This window comes from Sus scrofa, chromosome 1 (genome assembly GCF_000003025.6).
Source record: "Sus scrofa isolate TJ Tabasco breed Duroc chromosome 1, Sscrofa11.1, whole genome shotgun sequence".
NCBI lineage: Eukaryota > Metazoa > Chordata > Mammalia > Artiodactyla > Suidae > Sus > Sus scrofa.
In genome coordinates, this window is record NC_010443.5 from 167,505,975 (window position 1) to 167,522,944 (window position 16,970).

Here is a 16,970-nt window from a genome sequence, read left to right on the forward strand (position 1 = left end):
GGAGCATAAGTTATCATCTCAGCCTTTGCAGAGCCCATGGTGTCTCTTCTTGAAAGACAAGAAAGCAGCCAGTTACAGCATGGTCTGAGTTTCAGTGGGCTAAGCAGGGCCAGGAGATAAGGGAACCCAAGGGAAGACATCTTAGCCTGGCCTGGGAAGTCAGTGTTCCTGGAAGCAATGAGTGTGGAACTGGGGGCATTCCTGAAAGTCCAGGCAAAGTTAGCAAGGCAAGGAAGGAAGGAAGCAAAGGGAATTCCAGGCAGAGGGATCAGAATGGGCAGAGGACTGGAGGTAGAGGCCAACTAAGACACAACATGAGAAATGGGGGGCGATGAGCCTGTGGAAGGTAGGCAATGGACTTGAACGCTGTGTCACGGAGCTTGGACTTTATCCTGTATGCAGCAGAGAGTATTTAAGAACGAGAAACACAAGGGAAAGAATGGATCAGGCTCTGCCACGGGTGAGGTCACTGTGAGTGGGCCAAGGGGAGGCAGGTGGCAGAAGCCCTAGATGCCAATGTGGCTGAGGTGGAGCCCCTTGTATGGCAAGTCCAGAGCACCACTGAGGTTCCAGGGACAGAGTGAACAGTCTCCCTCTCCCCCCTCCTTCCCCCCATGCCCCCGCCCCAGCCCTCCCTTGCTCCACAGAGGACAGGGCATGGGGGCCCTGAAGGCTCCCCTGCAGGGTGGGGTCTCCAGAGCAGCCCTCTGTGGGGACGATGGCTTCCTCCAGCCCTGGTGGGCTAGCCAGGGCCCCTTGGCTGCAAAGGACAGCTGTTTGTTCAAGCAAATGATGACCCTGTGGGAAGGACATGGCTGAATTTCACAAAAACCCAAGGGTGAAAATTTCAGCCCCACCTCTGAGGAACTAGAATCAGGAACTACAAAGTCATGCCTGTCCTCCACCCCCGACCCCCAGCTTTTCTTCCTCTTTTTTTCTCTCCATTTCTGGCAGGCTCCCTTGGTTAGGGGAGCTCACAGCTGCCCCGCCTCCTGCTTCCCACAGCCCAGTGTCCCACAGAAGCCAAGCAGAGACTCTCAGCCTAATCTCCCAGCAGAGCATCTGCTTGGCTGAGCCCAGGCAGCAGACTGGGGCCTTGGGCAGGACCCCCACGTGCCTATCAGCCCGGTAGCTGCAAAAGGGGGTGTCCTGGACAGCACGGCTCCCGTGTGGGTGTGTTGGGAAATGCGCTTAAGGGAGGTGTGCTGGCACTAGACAAACCCCCAAAGGTTGTCTGTTCCCATAGACCTTTCCCTGGGGGAATTGGGTCAAAGGGCATTTGGGGCAGGCCCCCCTCAAGATGCACAGTAGCCAGAATCCACAGGGATCTCCATTTACCTCTTCAGAAAGGGAGTCAGAGACAGTGAAGGTAACACCCGGAAAGACTTTGCATTTGTTACAGAAATCTGTAAACTTAGTCTGGGGGGAACTGGTCTTTGGGGTGGAGGGCTGGGTCTCTCGGCTGCAGGCCTAAAGTGCAGGTCCAGAGCCCAGGGATGCAGGGGTGATGGCAGCTCCTGGACGAAGCTTAGCAGCCTGGGCTGGGGACTAAGCAGGGAGAAGCCCATGTTCAGGCCCCCAGCAGCCTGGAGCTGAGAGGGGGCCCAGGGCTTCTGAAGGGGCCCGTGGCATGGTTTTGTTTCAGATTCCCCTTGGCTTCACACTGCACCAGCTTGAGGGACCAGAATTCATTTGGTTGTTTTTCCAAACCTGTAATGCTTTCCCCTTTTCCTTCTCACATGTTGCCAGAAGCTGGGCTTCCTGGGGATCCTCGTAAACCCAGGAGGCTCTGAAATCATCTTCATGTAGCACAGTTTCCCTGAATAGCAAGGGAGGCTGGCTGTAGCTGATGGAGCAGGAAACTGCATGAGCTGCTGGGGCCTGAACGTGGGCTCCCATCCCTGTGCTGGCTGCCCGCCTCCCAGGAGCGAGGCTGTCACAAATCCTCCTGGTTCAACTCTGGCCACCAGGCAATTTAATTAAGCTTGCCAAGTGTCAATTTTCTCATCTGTGAAATGGGACTAAAGCTAGCCCAAAGAGAGGTTGTGGCCCTCAGGATCTGATGGGGCTCCCAGAGAAAGCTTTCGCCATGATGTCCGGCTAGACTCAGTGCTGTTCATAGTTTCAGTTATTACTGTCCCTGCTTTGGGATATACAGCAGGACCTCAGCCCAGGTCCCTTGTAGTTTATGTGTTGGTTTTCAGTAGACAAGTATAATGCATTTGATGTGCTGGTCAGCCCTACCTCCCCAGGGTTTTCTGAACTCCCACAAAGTGTTGCCACCTCTGGGAATTCACTTAGGCTCTTTCCTCCTCTATAAACACTCCTTGGGAGGGCAGCCTGGCCAAGACCTCAAGATCGCCTGGGTGCAGCTCAGATCTGCCCTTCTTCATCACAGTGTGCTGTGGACCTGGGAGGGAATTTACCTCTCCCTCCCCTACTCCTCAGGCTTGGAATCTCAGTGACCTCTGTTAGAGAGGGGCAGCATCCTGCAGTGTGTGACAATGCCTCTTGGAGGTGCCAGTTCCATTCACAACTCTACCTGGGTGACTTGGGCTTGTCTGTGCCTCAGTTTCCCTAGGTATCAGATGGAGGGAAGACAAATAGTACTTTCCTCATAGGGCTGCGGTGAGAAGTTCATACATATGACACTGCAGACACTACCACTTGGCGCCTATTGGCTATTTCTATAGCATCATCTTCAAAAATGAATTGTAATGGCCGTATCGTCTTCTACTGTGTGAGTAGATCATAATTTATCTAGCCAACCCCTGTTGTGGGGCATTTAGGCTGTTTCCAATCTTTCACTCTTATAAATAATTCTGCAGTGAACATCTTGCATATAAATCTTTCTGTTTGTCTAGTGACTGCTTCCTTAGAACTCCTCCAATCTTGCTTGTCTTAGAACAAAGTCGTGTCCCCCCAGACTTTTCAGGGATGCCCTTTGAAATAAAAGTAAAGCCTATTCGCCTTCAGAGAAAGAAACACATGGAATGTATTAACCAAGAACTGGTTCAGGAGGAAGGTAGAAATCGGTTCAAGATGGGTTTGGATCCATTTCAGGATGTCTGACACAGAGTCCATTATAAAGCTCCCCTCGAGCCCCCTTCCCAGAGGAGAGGCAGAGTCTTGATCCTCAGGGACCACCGCTTGCTTTCTTTGAGGCAATTCCTAGGGGCTTTGATGTTCTTGGAATTGGAGAAGCAACATGACAGATCAATAAATGAAGCCAGAGTTTGTGAAAAATGCAGGACTCCTCCAGCCAGTAGGGGGCAATATCGCCCATCTCGGCCAGTCTGTTGGGGCTCGGTGGATTTCTTGCTAACAAGGACTCCCTTTGTTGTCTTAAAATTTTGGCTTACATTTTCTATATTTCCCCCTGCCTGTTCTCCCTTTCCTCCTACCTTTGTTCTTTTCAGATTCCCTTTAGGTTCCCATCTATTCGTCCATTCTTTCAGAAGTCTCTTGCATACTGCCCCATGGCCAGACATCAAGATTGTTAGACTCCTAAGATACACTTGGCTTTGGAAGCTCCACCCCACCCATATCAAACACACTGAAATTCACTCATACTCCATCTTAAGTATGTATTTTTTCTGTTAAAAAACTATTTTTATAATCTGGGTTTTGAAATTATTTGGCCCTAAGTAATTCATTCAATTTACAGTTGGCTTTGATTTCTCAGCAATTATCGGGATACTCAGGAATTCTTGCAAAGTGAGAAAATCTAACCTACACATAGTTTTCATGTATCATGAAATTTTTATGAATACTCAATGAAACCATTAACGAGGTTGATGTAATATTTTGTTTGGTAGATATTTCATTAAAATTTTATTAATTTCTATTGCAAATTTTCCCTTCGAGTCCTGGAGCCGATCATTTGGTTTTTGGGTATCAAACTTTTTGAGATTTCTGAAAAGTTCTCAGGCCCTATCGTGCCTAGAAGGTAGCAGAGCCCTATCAGGCCGGGAGATGGAGAGAGAGAGAGAGACTCAGAGCAGTATTTACAGAGTTCCCAGGCCCTTGAGTGACAGATGAGCAAACCCTCATGAAAGAGTCAGTATTGATGTAACAAAGTGTGTCAGGGCCCCGGGAAAGTGTCACCGCCCCTATGTCTACTTGGAGCCGGAAGGGGTCAGTGACAATTTTAGGGAGCAGACATTGCCTAAGCCAGAATGTGAATGGAGAATAGGAGTTTTCTAGGCAAATATGAGGGGAAAGGCAGAAGACACAGCATGTGCAAAGGGACTGGCCTGGGACAGGACCCACCAGGAAACAAAACTGGCTGACCACCCAGCTTTGCCCACACCGATCTGTAGGCCCTTGTCTAGACCAGCAGTATTGGTATCACCGGGCGCCTGTCAGAAATGCAGACTTTCAGGCTCTCCAATCTCCTGAGTCAGAACCTCCATTTTGACAGGGTCCCTGGTGATCGCTGGGCACACAAGATCTGAGAGGCAGGCTCTGGGTCCAGCTGGATCAGAGACAGGCCTCCTATGAGGACCTGGGAGGCAGCTGGTCTGGGGAACTGCAGCCCATGGAAGAGCTGCCGTGGTTCCTCAAGTTGTTTTCAAGTTTGGCCTGAAAAGGTTGTCTCTGGGGACCCAGAGTTTCCTTGCTTAGAGGGTTGGGACTTTTCCACTTGGAGGCTGTTCCACCCACTGGGCGCACACAGTCCTTCCACTGGCCTTCACTCCAGACAGCCCATCTTGCCGGCTGGCTCCCAATCTGGCGCACCACCGATTACCTAATAGACTCTAGGCCATGTGCATAATTTATTCCTGTGAGTAATTGATCATGTTGGGATGAGCAAGGGGAAGTACCAGAAAGAGCCGGATGAAGAGGCATCGATAACGAGGGGAAGGAAGCCTCTACTACCAGCAGCTCCTTAGATGTTTCTCTGATGCAGCCCTTTCAGCTAACGAGCCCTCTTGCTGTTGCTGGCTGACCATTCCCCTCCCTGCCCTACTCGTCACTGGGCTTCTGGATGAGTGAGGAGTAGTGGAAAGAGCTCTAGGCTGAGCCAGAAAACTTGGCTTCTAGATCTGGTAATCTTAGGGCCATCGCTTCTCCTGGGGGCCTGGATGTGTTATCAACTGTGAACTGGGGAGGGCTGGAGCCATGGATCCCAAACATGGCTGCTATCAGACTCACCAGAGAGACTTTGAAAATATAGATTCCAAGGTCTTCCCACTGCTGATATGGTCAGTAGGTACAGGGGGAGGCCAGGAGCCCGTGTCGTAAAATGCACCGCGTGTAACTCTGACACAGCTTGTCCAGCAGGCAATTGGGAGCCACTGTGTTGGAAAGATAACCTCAAAGCTCCTGCCCAGCTCCGACATTTTCAGATCATTGATAAGGATGGATTTTCCCATAACCTCTTGCAGAGCATCATACAGTCCTGGGGAAAAAAGAGATGAGAAAGGCAGGAGACTCATTTTCTTCTCCTGACCCTGTCACTCATTCATGCCTTAATGATGCTCCATCCCTGAGCCTCATTTAACCCACTCATGCATCCACTGACAATGTCTAGTGTTTTTATCTGAGCACCTGGAGAGATTTTAAAAACACGGCTGCCAGGTCCCCATCCACTTAAAGATTCTCCTTTGATGCATCTGGAGTGGCTAGGATAGTGTATGTTTAAAGACTACCAGGTAATTGCAAAGATCAGCCAGGTTGGTAAGCCAGTGGCCTGTCCAAAGGCACTGCTCCGTGGGACAAATTGTGCATCAGGGAACAGGGCAGCATCCAGTTCAGGGTGGCCACTGCCACGTGGGCAGGAAGCATGGACCGCCAAGAGACGCAGGCAGATCCTCCCTCATCTTTTGGCCTCCAAGTGAGTCTGGACAATCCTGCCAACAGAACAAACAGGAGGCCTGTGTTCAGTCCTGGGGCTGTCACCAACAGGGTAGCCACGGGCAAGTCACAGGAGCAACATGAGTCTGTTTCTTTGTCTGTAAAATGGGGTCAATGATAACTCCATCCTCCCAGCCCTGTTGGGAGGAATAAATGGAACAACTTGGAGCCTGTGCTCTGGGAGTGGTCATGTTCTGCACAGACTGGCCACCCCCTCCCCGCTGCCCTCTGGCCACCTGCACTGGGACCAGTGGGAACCGGCCTGGCTGAATGTTAACCTCTCTAACCCCAGTGAAAACAGGGCCTGGGGAGGGTCTGGTGCTGCACCGAGCCAGGAAGCCAAAGGTCCAGAAAGGAATGGACTCCCAGCTATTGGCCCAGGTGGTCATTTCTGAAATTATGCTGCACAGCTAGCTGCCTTGCCCCGTGCTCTTATGTTTTCTCTAATCTTTTGCAGCACTGTCCCATACCCTAGGCAATCAGCAGGGGCCGGTCGGCTTGCCAGCCGGCAAGACTGAAACCAGTTCCAATGGGGATGCCATCTCTTGCATCTGTCACTTTCTCTCCATCCTTTTTCTCACCACCCAAATCCAGGGTACCTGCAAGGGAGCATCATTGCCCTCTGCAGATATGTTCCCCTCATAGCAGGCAGAACTTAAGATATAAATCAGATCATATCATCACTTTTGACTGGCTTGCCATTCTCACTGAATAAAATCCAAACTGGAGTGTAAGGAATATCCTAGAATGCATGGGGCATCATGGGATAGGGCAGGATCCAGTTCAAGGAGACCATAGGGAATGGTAGAGCAGCTAAAATAAGGAGGAGGAATAAACATTTACTGTGCGGAACCACTGAGATTTGTGCTCACTAGATGTGCTCCAGCAGCTAGAAATATGTACCCTGACTAATCACCTGTTCTCAGTGCCTGGAATACATTAAGATTCATTCTGCTTCTCCCATGCTGTTCCCTCTGCTTAGAGTGCTTTTCCCTATTATTCCTCACATGCTTGTCTCTTCAGCATCTAGGGTTCATTTCAAAGTCACCATGCACCCGTTAGCCTAGATCTACGTTATTTTTTTTAAATAGAACTTTTTACGACGCGTGTGATTTTTTAAAAAATATTTTTCATTGTGTTTTCTCCTAGAATGGAAGCTCCTGAGGGCATGAATCAAGTCTGTCGCCTTCCTCTTGGTATATCCCATGCCAAACAAAGTGTCTGACCAAAAGCAGTCACTCAACAGCTATTAGCTGGTGGATTAAAGGAATGAATGAACCAATTATGTACGATTCAGTTCAATTCAATTGAAATATTTGCTGGATACCACCTTGGTGCAAGGCATTCTTTACTCAATTTTCATTAAACCCTAGTGGGAAGGTAGGTTTATTGCCCTCACTTTACATAGAAGGATCAAGAGGCGGTGCACAGGTACACCGCAACGGTACACAGGTCATTTACCCATGGCGTCCTCCAGGCACCATCGTTTCCTGAATGGTAGGCACCCTTAGCTCCATTTTACAAAAGGAAAAACTCATGCTCAGGTGGACCAAGTCACTTTCCCAAGATCATGCAGCAAATGAGGTCGCAGAGCTGGGATTTAAACCCAGGCCCAGGGCGAGGGATGGAGGAGAATGAGGATGCTCCTGTCTTACGGGGGACGGGGAAGGGGGTCTTTTCTTCTGAAAGTCTGATGGCCTCAGCAGACATGCCCAAGGAATATCCTGAGTGTGGGTAGAAAGGGAGACACGGAGTTTCTCCAGACGACTATGAGCTTGCAATGGGCTTTCACTTTCAATGCGGGATCCAAGATGCCTGCGAGGAGGAGGGGCACTGATTTGCCTCCGGGATTGCTGCCCCTGTGCCATCTGAGCCTGGCTGGCCTGGCCACCACCATGGATAAGCTGGAGCTAGGAGCACCCAGGTTCATCTGGGGAGAGCAGCCAGAGCAGTGGATAGGCAGAGAAAATCTGTGATTAATTATGGCAGATGAAAGTATGAAGTAATGGGTCCTTTCTGAGGGCTGGGCGAGCCGAAGTGTCTCATTCTGTCAGTGCACTTGGAGACACACAACCCCTTCTGAAACCAGCAGTAAAATTAAGGGCTGCACGTTCTGTGACTTGGCGGGCTGGGGATTGGATGGCACAGAGAACTCATGAATTCTCTGGGGTGGGAGCTAATTAGGGGGCAATTTTTCAATTGCGGAACATGGAGTGAGCCTCTCTGCCCAGTCCCCCCACACCAGCCCTCAATGGATACACACTATTTGTCTCTTTTCCCTTATTTCTTCATTACTTGATGCCATGACAGCAATTGCATATCATTTGGAAGAGACTCCTCACTGAGCTATTGTTTCCCTCTTGAAAGCCCAGCGCTTCTGCGGAGATGGTTACATTGGATCGACATTCTGCACCCCCGCCGCCCCTCCTCCGCTCCCACCAGGGGATGGTGTGGCAAGAGGAAAACATTAGCCTGTGACGTGGGCCTGCTCTGATTGAAACGCCATTTGTACAAAGGCTTGGAAAAGAGCGGGATCGAGTTTAAAAGAGCCGCAGCCCAGAGCGCCAGGCCCACCCACGTCACCTAGGTTGAGGCTGTGGGACATTTGCTTTGGGAAATTCCGTCATTTCTCTGAGCTAATAAGCCAGCCTCAGAATCAGGAATGCAAAACAGAAATGGAGCAGAAAAGAAAAAAGGCAAGGAAAAGAACAGCACTCCTTCAGAAATGGGAAAACTTCAGTGACTTTGTTTAAATGTCACGGTACTCTCAAAACCCTGTTCTCATATGTATGCAAGTTAATTAAATGGAAAAATGTCAAATTGGTTGCTTAAAATATTAATGGCCGGAGTTAATCCCAGATTCTAGGGCAGGCAGCATCTGAGGAAACAAACCGTTCAGGGCTTAACCCTTTTCTTGGTCCTCATTTCATGAAACAGGGCTTTCTTTCATCATGAGGCGATCAGTGACTCTAAAGGGTCTGGTGGGTTTTGGGACCAGAGTCATCCAGTGGGTTTGCAGCCTACCATTCTCTCTGCCACGCAGCCTCACTAGGGACATTTCTTTCCGCAGTTATTTGGCTTTGCATGGGGAATTCGAGGTCCCTGGAAAGGCCCAATGATCATGAATAGGTACCAGTGATCTGGTGGCGTTTGGGTAATTTGCCGTTTTTTTCCCTTTTGGTTTCTGAAGGGTATTTGATTTAAAGAGCCTATTAAAAAGGAAAATAGGAAATGATTGCATAAAAAAAGTGTGCCAACGTTCTACTCACCAAATGTTGATTCTGTACCAGTGGGGTCCAGAGCCTGGACTGAGCAAAATGGTGGGGGGAGACAGAGTCAGAGAATTGAGGGTTTCGGACCTGGTAGGGAGAGGCCAGGAGCCCCTAATCTAGCCTCCCATTAGCATGAGGGGAAACCGAAGCCTCAGGAAAACAAGGACTATTCCCAAAGCCACACAGCTATTGAGTGGTGAGTCAGGCTCCTTCACTCACGCAGAGCAGCTTCTGCCCGCCTCCCCCAGGATCTTCCATGCATTAGGAGGGGACAGTACACAGACTCAGGACAGTGTCTGCTGCACGCCTAACACTGCAGAAGGGAGAAGAGAGGGTGGAAAGCGGGGATGTGGGCATCCAAAGAGCACACTTCCGTCAGCCAAAGAGCATTTACTGTCCGCCATGGTAGCCAACAGTCATACTTTTTCTCTGCTCCAGCCAAGGCAGGCAAAGAAGGTAAAGGCCATTCATTGAGACGTTATGGCTAATCTGTGTATAAACTCAAATCTATCTCCTATAATTCAATATCAGTTCAATTCTGGTAGAGAGATGTTATCCCTATTTTACAGATTATAGGAAAGTAGGAGCTTGCCAAACCAAGAAAGAGGCTATCCTGAATCTGCAGGAATTTGTACTCCTACAGCAGACAATGGAATATCCATTTTCCAATCACAGCAGGTTTGCAGCAGACACAGCAAATAATAGGGAGAAGGCCCACTTTCCAAGAGTGGTCTCCTCAGAAGAGGGGAGGAGATGCTCTGAGGAAAAAAAAAAATCTTCCAAATAATGTAGGGATGCCCTATATATTCTTAGCATCAGTGTGGTAAACTGACACACAACCCTAATAATCCACATCTTAATTTCCAGAATTTATTATGAACATTGTCTTGAATGGCAAAAAGGACTTGGCAGATACGACTAAGTTCAGCATCTTGAGATGAGAAGGTGATTTAGAATTATTCAGGTGAGGCCAAGGGCATAACAGGGGTCCCTCTAAAGAGGGAGGCAGGGGGGTCAACGTGAGAAGGAAGAGATGTCACAATGCAAGCAGCAGTTGGAGTGATGCTCTTTGAAGGTGGAGAGAGGTACCACTAGAAACTGAAAAAGGCAAGGCAGCAAGTTGTCCCCTGGAGTCTCCAGAAAGAACCAGCCCTGTTAACACCTCGACTTTAGCCCAATGAGACTGATGTTAAAATTCTGACCCCGGAGCTGGAAGAGAATAAACATGTGTTGCTGTGAGCACCTCATTTGTGGCAATTTGTTACAGCATCAGTAAGAAACTAATACAGTCAGTAATTTATGAGTGACAGTCCATCTCAATGCTGCCTTCTCATCCCCAGGCTGAGGGGTTCAGTCCAGAGCTTTTTAAATTTTTTTTATTTTTATTTTTTTTAAAGTATAGTTGATTTACAATATTGTGTTATTTTCTGGCATAGAGCAAAGAGGCTAGGTTGTATATACTCTTTTCATATTCTTTTCCATTATGGTTTATTATAGGACATTGATATAGTTCCCTATACTATACAGTAGATCCTTGTTGTTTATCTGTTTTACATATAGTGATGTGTATCTGTTAAGCCCAAACTCCTAACTTATCCCTCCCCTCCAGTAACCATGAGTCTGTTCTCTATGAGTCTGTTTCTGTTTTGTAAATAAGTCCCTTCTTATCATAATTTATATTTCACACATAAGTGATGTCCCGTGATATTAGTCCTACTCTGTATGACTTATTTCACTTAGTATGATTATCTCTAGGTCCATCCAAGTTGCTGTAAACGGCATTGTTCCATTTTTTGTTAGGGCTGAGTAATATTCCATTGTATATATGTACCACATCTATCTCTATCCGTTCCTCTGTCAATAGACATTTAGGTTGCTTGAATGTCTTGGTTATTATAAATCGTGCAGCATAGCTTGGTTATAAGTCTTTCACCAGCTGCATTCTGGGATAGTGGCTGCTAGGAGCATGTTCCTTTCATGGCAGTGGCAAAAACGGGAAAGGAAAACTAGCAGACACTTGCCATGCCTATTCTCATTTCAGCTCTGAGACATCCCACTTCCAGCCACCTTCCCCTGGCCAGAGTCAGTCACTTGGCCAGGCTGATCATCAGTGGGAACTAGAAATGTATGTGGCTTAGCCTAGTGGGTGGTTCTGCAAAGTCACATAGCAAAGGGCAAGGACAATTTAGGATTCCAGCATTAAGGAGGGGTTAAACATTGGGACCTGCCACACTTTCTGTGAAAATGCATAGGAACATGGTGCTAGCTCTGAGAAGCTCTGAGCACATATGCTGACCCAGCATTCCCCAAACTTCTTCGAGCACAGACCCTGACTATCATCCTACACAATTAATATTTTGAGACACTGTTCATCATCAGAAGCTCAAGGGAGGAGAAGGCAATGGAGTTGACTGGGCCTGGAAGAATAGATTCAGCTAAGCAGGTGATGAGGCTTTTCCCCAGAGGAGAGCAAAACTGAACCATTTTCATATGAGTTAAAGTCCCTTTCCTCAAGAGATTCTTTTTCAGGAGAATCTCATCAAATCCTCCATTCCCCCATGGACCAGAAGAACCTAGAATGATATCTGTGTTGTCTGAAAGAGAGAACACAACTGTCTAAGAGTCTAGTCTTCACTAGCCCAAGGACTGATGGGAAATTCCTCAAGAGGCAGGCATTCACCTCTTGTCAGAGGCCTGGAGCATCTCCTGCCAGCTCTGGCTTCCTGTGAACATGCATGGACTGGGAGGTGTTGCTGAATTGGAAACAGACAGGGGTGGGTGAGACGAGTATCCCAACACAGTCTGATAATGTCAGGACTACTACTAGAAGTTCCCCTGGAACAGAGATGGGTACTCTGTCCCCTTGCTAGGAGGACCTAGGTGAGGGACAGGCAGAGGAGCAGTCGCACAGTCCTCAACACAGAGGCTTCAACTCCAGTTTGTGCAGGTGCGCAGAGCCCCTCAGAAGGCAACTCTGGGAGGCACGCAGAGCAACAGGGCAAGGCCTCTGACCTGTGGGAGCCCCCGCTGCTCTGAGAAATGGGGGAGGAGTTTGGGCTCTCCCTATGCCCCACCTGTCTCCCTCCACCTGGGGAGGGTTGGCCACTCTGTGGGATGGTGACTTATTTGACACACTTAATTAGCCTATTTCCATGTAACACATTTTAACGGAGGCCATTACAGCCTAATAAAAGGAAACAATAGAGCCATAAATCCCAGGATCAATAGAAGGGAAAGCAGCGGGGCTGGGAGCAGCCTCCTCTGAAAGATCCAGAGGGGCTTCAAGAATGAGTTTCCCCTTGAAACTGAAGGACAAGGGGAGCGAATGTTTGCTGGCTTGCTCCCTCCCTCTCATGGCATATATTTAGAGGGCACAGCCCATGGACCAGGAGACAGACAAAAGGCACAGGCTTGTAGGGGAGAAAGACAAAGAATAGGACTGTCAAAATTCAGTGTGGCCAATGTTATAAACAAGAACTGGACGGAGACTCCCAGGGGCAGAGTATTGGAATGAGTGTTGAAGGATAAACAAGAGTTTTCTGGCTAGAACTGGGAATGGGGAAGGATAATGTTAAGAGAAGGTGGAAGGCTCAGAGGCAGGAGAGAGATGTGGTGAGTTTGGGAAATAAGAAGTGTGAAGGGGAGTTCCCATCATGGCACAGAGGAAATGAATCTGACTAGGAACCATGAGGTTGTGTGTTCAATCCCTGGCCTCGCTCAGTGGGATAAGGATCCGGCATTGTCATGAGTTTGTGGTGTAGTTCACAGATGTGGCTCAGATCTGGCATTGCTGTGGCTCTAGTGTAGGTAGGCGGCTACAGCTCCAATTAGACCCTTAACCTGGGAACCTCCGTATGCCGCGGGTGCAGCCCTAAAAAAAGACGAAAAGACCAAAAAAAAAAAAAAAAAAGTGTGAAGGGAGCAGAGAGTGTAGATGTGGGGGAGGGAAGGTGGTGTGGCTGGAGAGGTATGTTCAGGCCACTGGGGAAGAGGGTTCAAGGGCCAAGATCTACTGTGGATCCTTTTGAAATCTAGAGAAGCTGAAGGAGATGGGAAGGCACTGTTATCAGAAGCAGGTACTGCAGAGAAGACTCCTTGTCATGGTTCCTTGGGACCCCGGGGAACTGCTCGAGTGCCCTGATAGTTTTTCAGGAGCTGTGGTTCCCTCTCTCCCAGGCAAATGTGGTAGGGCACTGTGGCCATGTCTGCTTTGTAGCTGAGCATTAGCATCAGCAATGAGCACAGCATCAGTTCACAGGTTGGAAGGCAGAACTGGAAATGGGGGAGGAAGACAGCAGAGGAGGGACTGATCCATTCACCTGCAAAGGTGTTTTGAGGGACACATGAGACATTCACACTCCAGGTGGCTCCAGGAGACACAGTCAGCTCTCCACAAGGGACCACACCAGTGTGGGATGCATGCTTGCGCCTGCTCAGCCTAGTGGTGAAAGCCTCAGGTTGTAAGGTCAAGGCTTTTAGCTTAGGTCCCCTCCCCTTTAACGATGATTGGAAACCTCAAGTCCATGTGTTGTGTGCAAGAGGAGAGCTGGATTCTTTGCTTAGCTTTGCTGTCAGTCAGTGACTTCACTGCAAATGACTCACCCCATCTCTCTGAATCTCAATTTCTTTATGGTAAATGATTTTCTTCAGTAACTCTCTCCTTCACCCAAGTATCTGACCTGTTGCCAAGTCCCGTTGGCTTGACCACCTCCTATATCTTTCATTTTTCCTAGTTGAGGTCACTAACATACCTCACGTGGGAGCCATCAGAGTCCCTGACTGGGCTTGATTTCCAGTCCTGCCTCCCTGCTCTCCATGCTCTGCATCAAGTCTCTGAAGAGCCAGAAAGTAGCTATTCAGGCTTTGAGAATACCACACATTTATTTTGCATATTCTTCTTTGGTGGAAACAACTTAAAATCTCATCAACTGATAAAAGGACAAACAAAATGTGGTATGTCCATTCAATGGACTATTACTCAGCCATGAAAAGCAACAAAATCCTGTTCCATGCTATGACATGGTGGAACCTTGAAAACATTGTGGTAAGTGAAAGAAGCCAGACACAAAAGCCCATATATTATAGATTCCATTTACATGAAATCTCCTGAATAGGCAAATCCATAGAGACAGAAATTAGGGCTGGCTGTTCAGTGGTAGGGGGATGAGGGTGATAGCTGAAAGGAAGAGTGTTTCTTTTTGAAGAGATGAAAATGTTCTAGAATTGATGGTGGTCATTGTTGCACAACTCTGTGACTACGATAAAAGCCATTGCATTTTCTATTTGAAATTAGTGAATTAGATGGTGTGTGAATTGTCTCGATAAAGTTGAAGTAAAAATTATTTTAAAAATTATTTTTAATTCATGGACTACTTTAAAAAAAATCTGGGGACCGGGTTTGGAACACAGGCTCTGGTATGCTGATGTGGAAGGTTTAATTTCTGCCAAAATGAATGAACCTAAAATGTAGATCTGGTTTTGCCCCTCCCCTGCCAGGAAATTGTCAATAGCTCCCCATTAACCCACAGGGTAAAGAGCAAATTCTCTGTCCCCAGCTTGTCTTTCTGGTCTCGTGTCTTTCTATTCCTCTCACACTACAACCACATAGATGAGTTTTCACACCCACTGACACTACCCTTTGGCTTGGCTTCTCTTGTTCCCTGTGCCTTCAGTATTTTGGAAAGTTCTTACTCATCTCTCACATGCTCACTCAGGTTTCCCTCTTCTCTGCAGAGCCTTCCCCAGCTTCCCTAGGAGAATGGATTGCTACTATGGGATGTGTTGTCTTGTATTATATGTATTTGATTAAATATACACTTCCTTTCATAAGATTTTGAGCTCCTTGGCAGCAGTGAAACAGGAACCGTGGCTTTTCTTCTTGGTCCAACTAGCGCTCAGCACAAGTGCCTGGCGAGCAATCGATATTCCAGTTAACTGCTTTCTTGAAAATGAACTGAAGCCCAGTGAGAAGCTGGCTGGCTGAACTCTGAGAATCTCAGGAAAATCATACTGCGGAAAGGCTCCGAGAGGCTCCCCAGCAACCTAAGCCTCCAATTGTCCATGATAAAACTAAAGCCCTGAGAAGGAAAGTTACCTGCCTGGAGTCACTCAGCAACAGGGACTGAGACATATCTAGAGTCTGAGTCTCCCCCTCACCTTGGGGCTCTCGTGTGCACACCTCCATGTCTTCCTACAGTCTCTTCCAACACTCGCACTCTGGGAATCGGGGCGCTTTGCCACAGCCAGGTTTTATAGCCATCTCCTTGGCTCAGCTCAGGCAAACATCCCGTGGCCAGCAACCTGGTTCTCCTCTTTCCCTCCCACTGCGGGCACTCCCAAGCTCCCTAGAAGAGGTCAACTCTGTCAGGAGTGGTCTAAGGAGTTGGCCAGAACCTCCTGGCATCACTGGCTGTGGGAACAGAGAGTGCGGCCCAGCCTCTGATGTAACTGGAGCTGGAAGTTGGACCCCGGCTGGGGTTTGGATCCCACGGTTTGATTTATTGCATCAGGTACTTGTTCCATGCGTTTTCCTGATGCCTGGGGACACCCTAGGCAGACTGCAGTTTTCTCTGTCTTTTATTGTGTATGTATGTGTCTGAGAGAGAAAGAGACAGAAAAAGAGAAGAGTGTAGTTCTGAGCCAGCTGCCGGATCAAGGTTCTTCCAGGCTACTAAAGAATGAAAGATTCCAGGATTTTACTAAGGGATATTCCTTCCATGCATGTGCATATGTGGCCAGCTTCAACCCCCACAGTCTGCAGCTGAACTCCTACTGTGTGCCAGGCACTTAATCCTCTCAAGCCTCACAATAGCTCTGGGCAGTAGGAGGCATGGCTCTTGTGTTAAGGACAAGGCTTGGAGAGGTTATACCATGTGCCTGCAGCTCCTGGTTAGCAGTGGTGTCTCTAGACCCAGACTCTAGCCTTTGTTTCTACCACACTAGTCCTTGTACCCTTTCCCTCTAGGAAGGGCCTTCTTTGGCTGGGCACCAGGCTTCACTGAATGCAAACATCTGGTGTCTACCTTCCTAGAGCTTTGTTCATATTTGCCTGGTGCCCTGTGCCCACCAGCCTTGTGGATAGAGAGATTTGCTAAAACTGATCAAACCCCTAGCTGTTTTCTTGGTCCATTTTAGGTTTTCTATTGATTCTCCAATTTCTTGAGCTTAGAGATCAGCTGTTCAAAATGTCTCTCATTTAGCAGAGGAAGACATCAAGGAGCTGGATGTCAGGCCACCTCCTAAGATTAGCTGGTAAGTCAGTGACAGAGCTGGGCAGCAGCCTTGTCTCACATCTTTGAGCTCCAGCTCTTTCTGTCCTCCAGGGCTGTCTTCCTGTGACAAGTGCTCTTTCTCCATGGAAACTTATTGGACCACATCTAGTCCCTTCCCCTCCAGCTGTGGGGAACAGTCCTCCCATCTCAGCTTCCGTTTATATCTTTGTGATGCTCTCGTCTCCACAGGTAGAAATTGCACACTGGGCCAGTAACCAGGAAACGCAGATTCTGTTCCACGTCTCCACAGTGGATGCTGTCTCCTGGAGGCCTCAGGTCCTTGCCCAAGTTCCCTGGCATGGACACAAGGATGAATCTAGAAGAGGAATTAGACTCTATCCAGCCTTCTCATCTCACAGATGAGACGCTGAGGTCAGAAAGGATAGAAGTGGCTAACCCAGGAATATACAGAGATCGGTGTCCCATCGAAGACTAGACATTGCTTGCCTCTTCTGCAGGTTGTGACTGCAGTTTTGAGGAACCATTTGCTTTCTCTTGTGGGTCTCACAGGGAAGCATGAGAATTTTGGGTCCTCATGAACAGGGAGGCAGGTGCCAGCTCCTTTAAG